At 53.8% G+C, this 8436-nt stretch overlaps 1 long non-coding RNA gene across 1 annotated transcript; it reads left to right on the top strand.

The window, feature by feature from the left end:
* The first annotated feature begins 1211 nt into the window (after positions 1-1211).
* LOC147525967 (uncharacterized) lies at positions 1212-6946 on the top strand. The gene is made up of 3 exons (XR_015222988.1): positions 1212-1336; positions 5908-6151; positions 6308-6946. It is a non-coding gene; the product is annotated as an uncharacterized LOC147525967 (long non-coding RNA).
* Positions 6947-8436: the final 1490 nt, after the last annotated feature.

Raw genomic sequence — 8436 nt, 5'->3', positions numbered from 1 at the left:
AGGCGTCCCTATGGGGGGGGAGAAGAGAGGTTCAGCCCGTCGACTGATCCGGACGTTCCCATGGGGGGCTTCTCCCTGACATCCCCTTTGTCTTTTGCCATATTATACCTTTTCCATTTCTTTTAGGTGGAGCTCGAGTGACTCCAGTCATACATAACTTTATTAGGATTGGTGTAATTTCTCTCACGAGGGGTGGTCACAGCTCGGAGGCGAGTGGAGGTGTGGATTTGGGAGCTAAAGGACACGATTTCACCATCGCTGCTGAGGGCAGCGGTTGTGATTCATCTTTATCTTCACCAGGTGCCCCTTATCCCTGATAACAGGATGAGCCGTGGTACCTCCGTGCCGCTCTGCTCCCCATTTCAAGGGTATTACGTAGGCCTTGTTTGTTCCTGCGAGCAGCAGCTGTGTCTCATCTCAGAGCTGCTTGATATTAGTTTATGTTGAGATGTGGCTGAATTTCGGGGGACAATGTTCTCCCATTCCCCTCCAAACTTCAGTTATTTTCCCACAGACATAGTGGTAGAGGGGTATGCGGTCACAGGGTCCTCCATGGGGCAGGAGACCTTCCTGGGGCGTAGATCAGCATGCTGTGGGACAGAACAGCGTGTGGTGGCTCACCATGGGGTAGGAGACCTTGCCACAGGGTGGAAGAGCTTTCTGTGAGGCAGAGGAGCTTCCTGGGATGGGGCAGAAGACCTCACTGCAGGGCTCCTGGTGGAGCGGGAGGATTTGGCACAGGGTGGGAAAAGCTTTTGGTGGGGCAGATGGGGTCCATGGAGGAGGGGCAGAAGAGCTCGCCGTGGGGCAGAGATGCTCACTGCAGGGTGGGGTGACTGGGGACCCAGCAATGGGGCAGGAAAGCTCGCTGTGGGGGCAGGCGGGCTTGCCAAGGAGCTGGGGGAGCAGAGGGTAGGGAAGGAGACCTCACCGTGGGGCAGGAGAGCACTACGCTGTGGGGCAGGAAAGCCTGGAAAAGCCTTTGCCCAGGGCTAGCCCCGTGGGTTTCCGCTCCATCCCCCAGCGCCCTGATTTTCCCGGCAGGGCCAGGCGAGGTGGGACACGAGTTCCCCAGGGATGGATCCATGGGGGTGAATGAGCCCTGGAGGTGGGGGTACGGGACACGCAGGGGGGTGTGTGCCCAGTACCCATGGCTGATCTATAGTGCCTGCGCCCCTCTCACCTACAGGTGCAGCCCGGCCCCTGGATGGCACAGCCCTCAGCTCCGCAGCAGCACCCGGGGGCCACCCCTATGGCCCCCTGCCCGGCTTCACGGGTCCGCTGTGCCAGGGCCCAACAGAGAGACCTGGGTGCGGCCCCTGCTGCCCATCTCCTGGTAGGTGTGGGGGTGGGGGGACATGTGGGGATGATAATGGGATGGGGAAATTTGTCAATGGGCGAGGAGAGAAGGGGTGCCTCTGGGAGAATGGAGGGGATGTGGAGACCAGTGGGGGACAAGAGGGGAGGTGGTGACGTTCAGGTGGTGTGGGGATGTGAGTGGCGCTGGGATGATGTGGGGCACAGCAGGAGATGTAGTGGGGAGGGTGTGATTTGGGGAGTGGGGGAGATGTGGGAGCACTGGTAACATGGTGGGGTTTAGGAAAGACTGGTGGGGGCCACTGGGGGACAGTGGGGAGGGTAGGGAGATGTGGAGGCACTGGGAATGAGGGAAGTGACATGGACATTGTCTGGGGGACATGGGAACCAGTGAAGGAGAGATGGGAGGTGATGTGGGGACATGGGACTGAGAACGGTGGGACACAGGAGCAGGGGAGAATATGTGGAGACACAGTTGGGGGATGAGATGGAGAGCAGAGCGAGTGTTGGAGAGCCCTTCCCTGACAGCCCCCTGACACACACACCCTCACGCCCCCAGGTGTCACTGCCACCAGTGGCACTGTGGAGCTTGAGTAGTGTCCGATGGGTGTGGGGAGTAGCAGGTGCCCCTGTGTCTTCATGGTGGAGGTCACACATGATGGTGCCTGGTGGTGTCCGCAGGGTGTGAGGGTCTTCAGGTGATGGATCCCTGCCCTAGAACCCCCAAGGTGAGGGATGTCCTGGGGGTGCGGTGTTCCCAGATGACAGATGCCACCTAACATCACCCTCCTCTCTGCAAACCAACCTGCCCAGCACCCTAGAGACACTACTGTTACTTCTAGGCACCCCCCCAGCCCTAAGACCACCTGTCACCAGTGGTACTAGCCTCCTGTTCCTGTCTGAACATCTGTGTCCCTGGGACAGCACCGAGCAGGGCACCCATGTACCTGGGACCCTTGGAGTTCTAGGTCCTCTAGATATGGGTGGAGGAAGCTTGTGGGGACCCTGGCCTCCTAGATCCCCCAGACACAAGCTGAGGGGATTTTGGAAGACAGGGGACACCTGGACACCTGAGTCCCTCAGAAACTGAGGGGGTCATGCAGGAGGTGGAGCCTGAGTGACTGAGTCTCCCAGTCACCTGGGTATGTTGGACATGAGCTACAGTCATTTAGGTTGGAAGGGATATCTGAGATCCTCTGGTCCAACCTCCTGCGCAAGCAGGGCCACCTAGAGCTGGTTGCCCATGACCGTGTCCAGTCGGGTTTTGAATATCTCCATGGATGGAGACTCCTCAATTTCCCCTGGGCAACCTGTGCCAGTGCTTGGTCACCCTCACAGTGAAAAAACCTTTCCTGATGTTCAGAGGGAACCTCCTGTGTTCTGGTTGTGCCCATTGCCTCTGGTCCTGTCACTGGGCACATTGGAAAGAGCCTGGCTCCATCCTCTCTGCACTGTCCCTTTAAGTATTTGTAGACATTGAGAAGATCTCCCTGAGCCTTCTCTTTTTCCAGGTTGAACAGTCCCTGTTCTCTCAACCTTTCCTTGTAGAAGAGCTTCTTCAGTCCCTTCGTCATCTTTGCGGACCTTCACTGAACTCACTCCAGTGTGTCCGTGTCTCTCTTGCAGCGGGGAGCCCAGCACTGGACATGACACTTCAGGTGGGACCTCACCAGTGCTGAGCGGAAGGATACCCCACCCCGAGCAGCACTCCGAACGCAGCCCAGGATGTCCTCAGCCCTCTTTGCCACACGGGCACACTGCTGGCACGGAGCTTGGTGTGTTTTTCTGAGGTTACCTTCTTTCTTGGAAACCCTTCTTATGATCTTATTTATTTGAGGGATGATTTTTCTGGTTTTATGTGCATTTTGAGAGGATGAAGAAGAGTGCCCTTCAAAAGGACTTTTCCATGGCTTCTCTAGAGTTCTCTTTCCCCCTCGTAGGTCAGGAGTGAACAGGGCCCCGAGCAACATCGCCATACGCTGACGAGTCATCAGGTTTTGTCCATCGAACAGACTGGTCATGCTTTCCTGTTTTCAGGATGTCAGAATTATTTGATTTGGGATGTTCAGTGTTGTAGGAGAACAAGTAGGTGATGGAAAGATGGGTTTTCTGACTGTCTGCAGGCCCACATTTCCTCTTTCCAAGTACATTGTAGAGGTTCATGGCCTCACCAATAAGAAGATCTAAGATTCTATCTTCTTGTGCGGTTGCTGGTAGGAAGACACTGAAACTTCTGCTTCCTCTTGTGATGCCCAGGCTGTGGATAATTGCTGTCTAGCAGTGACTCTTAGAAATCCAGAACTCCTTCACTAGGTCCGGAGAAACAGCTTCAGGGTTTTATTTTGATGATCATGACTTCTTAATGCAGAATAAAACCGTTCTTTCTCTCCCTCTCTCCCTTTGCTGTAACAGATGGCTATGTACCAGCTGTGTTGGGCTGCTGCTTCTGATCATAAAATCACAGAATGGTTTGGGTCGGAAGGGACCTCCAAGATTATCTCGTTCCAACCCCCCTGCCATGGGCAGGGACACCCTCCACTGCACCAGGTTGCCCAAAGCCCCATCCAGCCTGGCCTTGAACACTTCCAGGGATGGGGCATCTAATCTGATCAGATCAGTTAGACCTGTTGGCCCATGTTTGTGCCCCACCAGACCTTGTAAAGGCAAACACCGGCGTTTGTGCTGGCTCTTACTGTTCTCCTGCTTAGAAGAGGGCTGAAGCTGGCTGTAGAGAGCCTTGGAACGGAGATGAGAACAGGAGGGTGTGGGAAGACCCGTCAGTCTGGATGACTGCTGGTCAGTGCTGCCAGTACTGCAGCTGTAGCACGTTGGTGGTGCCTGTGAGGCTCACCAGCAGCTCGGAGCCATGCTTGGAGTTTGTCTTTCCTTTCAAATGTCTCCATTGTATCTGCGAATGCGAATGTCAGCTTGGCATCCATCAGGACAGGCCTCTGGCAGTGTGGAGTGCTTGCTGACCAAATCTGACTGTCCTGGTGGGTGGCCGGAAGGATCTTAAGGGCTGTTGGAGAGTCCTTGTGTTCTCCTTTATCATCACATCCATGTGATGTGGCACAACTCAGTTTCTTCAGTCCTGGAGTGCCCTGAGTGTGGACACAATACATTAACCTGCACCTGCTCCCTTCTCATGGGAACTGGCCCTCTTTCTCCCATTCTTGTCCTGCCATCCTGCCTTATGGTCATACTAGATGACTAGGACCTTCCCCCTGCCCCCTCCCCCCGCCGCTTTTCTGTTGGGGAAAAAAGCATTGCTGGACGCTTGGCACTGCATCAGATAACAGAGTGCCTTGAACTTCTAGGAAGAGATGGCATCAACCACCTTCATAAACTTTGTTGAAGTGTTCATAGAATCAGAATGATTTGAGTTGCAAGAAACCTTAAAGATCATCTAGTTCCAACCCCCCTGCCATGGGCAGGGAAACCCTCCACTACACCAGGTTGCCCAAAGCCTCATCCAACCTGGCCTTGAACACTGCCAGGGATGGGGCAGCCTCAACTTCTCTGGGCAGCCTGTGCCAGTGCCTCACCACCTTCATTGTAAAAAGTTTCTTCCTTATATCTAATCTAAATCTCCCCTCTTTCAGTTTAAAGCCATTGCCCCATGTTCTGTCACTACACGTCCTCTCCAGCTTTCCTGTAGGCCCCCTTTAGGTACTGGAAGACTACTATAAGATCATCCCAGAGCCTTCTCTTCTCCAGGCTGAACAGCCCCAACTCTCTCAGCCTGTCTTCGTACCAGAGGTGCTCCAGCCCTCGGATCATCTTCATGGCCTCCTCTGGACTTGCTCCAGCAGCTCCATGTCCTTCTTGTGTTGAGGACTCCAGAGCTGAAAGCGTCAGTATTCCAGGTTGGGTCTCATGAGAGCAGAGTAGAGGGGCAGAATCACCCTCCCTCGACCTGCTGGCCACGCTGCTTTTGATGCAGCCCAGGGCACAGTTGGCTCTCTGGGCTGCCAGCGCACGGTGCCGGCTCATGGTGAGCTTCTCATCCACCAGCACTCCCAAGCCCTTCTCCTCAGGCTGCTCTCCATCCATTCTCCGCCCAGCCTGTCCTTGTGCTTGGGATGGCCCCGACCCACATGCAGGACCTTGCACTTGGCCTTGTTGAACTTCATGAGGTTCGCCCAGTCCCACGTCTCCACCTGTCAAGGTCCCTCTGGATGGCATCCCTTCCCTCCAGCGTGTCCACAACACCACACACTTGGTGTCATCTGCAAACTTGCTGAGGGTGCACTCGATCCCACTGTCCATGTTGCTGACAAAGATGTTAAATAGCACTGGTCCCAGTACTGACCCCTGAGGAACACCACTCATCACTGGCCTCCACTTGGACATTGAACTGTTGACCACAAGTCTGAACGTGACCATCCAGTCAATTCCTTATCAACCGAGTGGTCCACTTGTTAAATCTGTGTCTCTCCAGTTTAGAGACAAGGATGTCATGTGGGACAGTGTCAAATGCTTGAAGAACACAGCTCTGTCTTGCTTGAAGACCTCAAAGCTCCTGCCCCTCCCTTTTAGCCTGCTGAACTTCTCTGTTAGTGACTTTGGTCCTCTGTTGTTGCCTTCTAGGTCAGAAGCAAGCTGAGTCCATGAAGTATGCGTGGATAGCCTGGAACACGACAGTTTCTCAGAACACAGTGGAGGCTTTGCACAGGAGGGACCATGCGCTCTCTCCAGAGTGGAAGAAGGTTGCTCTTATTTTGAAGGACGTAAGCCCGCTGCTTATTTTAGGAAAGGATATGAGAATAAGATTCTACAAAAAGTTTCTACAAAGCTGAATGAGACTGAAGGGCTGGCATAACCTCTTCCTGGGGTAAGTTTTCCTTTTCTCCACTGGAAAGTGGTACTTTTTGTTCTTTTAAAACCCTAGCAAAGTACAAGTGAAAGGATTTCTGTTGGCCTGCCCACCACCTTTCTAGGCAAGTGGACACTCCTGGTAAAGCCAACTCCATGCACTTTTTTTCTCTAGGATTCAGATGACTTGGGAATAGCTGTACTGGATTCAACGAAAGATTAATCCAGCCTGGGGTCCCATCCCCCAATGCTCAGGGAAAAAGGCAAAGAAAAGGACATGTCTGGTGTGTTTTTTTCCCATTAGACTTCTTGGAGTACAAGACTGGAATTAGAAATGGGGCTGGAAATCTGGAGGAAAGGAGAGTGGTCTGTTCTGCCTGGACAGCATGAACAGGAGATGGAAGAGGATCTCTAATGGCAACACAGGGGCTTTGCGTTAGAATAAGCTTTCTCACAGGAAGGACAGCCTGGTGAGGAAGCTTATGCTCCTCCAGGCACTGGAGATCTTCACTCAGCTTCCTAATGCAGTCCTCCAGGATCTGGCACATTCTGCTGCTTCCACTTTGGAAAAGGATGGATGTCACAGTGACTCCCAGGTGTCCCCGTGTCCCAGTTATTGACACAAGGTGCAAAGGAAATGTAGTGCCTTTCCTTCATACTGGTGTGTTTTTCCTCCTTCCATGTGCACGTTGAGATGGCAGCTAGAAAGCCAGTTGTGAGACCTGTAGGACCTGTGGAGCCCACCTGGGAAAAGGAGTGGGGAAAAGATGACATTGGGGCAGGATAGGTAGTGGAAGGGCTGATCACAGGCAGGGTGTGTCCTCGTTGGCAGGGGACTGGAGCCAGGGCTGCAGCGCAATGGCCAAGGTAGCACAAGACACAGGGTGTGACACTCCTTCCCTAAGACAGGAAATCTCCAGTACCTCTTGAGGTAAGAAAATCTCAGGGTAGTGCAACGCTCCAGCTGCAGCTGGCATTTCTGAATGCTCCCGCATGCACTGCCCATTGCTCGTCTGTTGGAGGAGTTGCTCAGAAGGCAGTCAAGCTTGAGGACAGTCCCTGCCCTCATTCATGATGCCTCGTTTGTGAACCTCGGTGAGGCTGGGACATGCCCTGAAGGTGTGCTGAAGTGGCTCTCCTGGTTCTCCAGCTGGGGCTGTAATTTCTCAGGTACCAAATGGCATCATCAATGCCAGTGTACCTGAGGCCATGCCAGAGCAAAGGGGCTGGTGACAGCACAGCATCTTAGGCACTGGCTGCACCTGAGTGAGCTTGGAAGCAGGGCTAAAACATGGCAAATTGCCCTGCAGGTTCAGTGAAGGGCTGAAACCCAACCAGTTCGTTGGTCACTCTCATTCCCACCCCTTATTGGGAAGGGAAGACTGATGAGGAGCTGGCTGAGGAAAAGCCAAATGTTGAGGAGGTCCTTGAGTACCACCAGGCATCATATGAGGACTGTGACTGTGTAAGTTAACTTCCTTTGCACAAAGGAGGAGAAGAAAAGAGCAACTGAGGATGGGGACATGGCAGACTAAGTATGTGCCAGACTCAGGAGAAGCTGGGGATAGGTAAGTGGCAGTGACCCATTGAGATTTCTAACTCCCAGTCCCAGGGGCACTGGGTTGGATGCATCATCCTGTGACTTTTTTGGCAACGGGTTGACCTGGATTAGACCCTGGCACCAAGCAGTTCTCTGCAGCCCCAGTCCAACGCTCAGCACTCGCTGGCAGCTGGAGGGGCTGTGGCTGCAAGTGGGAGCGGGCATGGAGGGTTGAGGGAGGAGACAGGAGGGGTTTGGCCAGAGAGAGAGAGGAGGTGTCACCTACTGCAGCCACGTTTCCCTGTCAGCACATGCACAGGCCATGGTTCAGGCATCCCTTCCATCCACACGGTCACTGTTGGACACTCGGAATGGGATGAAAAAAGGGGACATAGAAGCCCTGAGCAACTGAATGCAAAAGGATTCCTTGAATGTTTTTTTGTCTCTTTCAAACATCTCTGTGAGTTCTGTCTCACCCCCAGTTGTGGTCCCAGCAGACTCGGGCTGCTGTGGGACCCTGTCTGGACACAGGGACCGAGGTCACATCACAGCAAGCACAGGAACATCCAAAACTGTGTGGCCTGAAACAGCCTGCAGGATTTCTCTGCCTTTCTCCCTGTGCCTTACGCTTTGCTTATTTCTCTCGCTCCTGAGCTGCGAGGAGAAGAGCCGTCAGATGGCCTGGAAGGAGAGGCACAGGTGACGGCCAGCTGGGACAGAGCACGCAGAGCTGGCTTCTGTGGAATTACACTAAGTTCGTGGAC

This window comes from Tauraco erythrolophus, unplaced genomic scaffold, assembly GCF_009769465.1.
Source record: "Tauraco erythrolophus isolate bTauEry1 unplaced genomic scaffold, bTauEry1.pri scaffold_47_arrow_ctg1, whole genome shotgun sequence".
Classification (NCBI taxonomy): Eukaryota; Metazoa; Chordata; class Aves; order Musophagiformes; family Musophagidae; genus Tauraco; species Tauraco erythrolophus.
The sequence above is the reverse complement of the archived record's forward strand: the minus strand, read 5'-3'. Positions and strand labels throughout refer to the sequence as shown.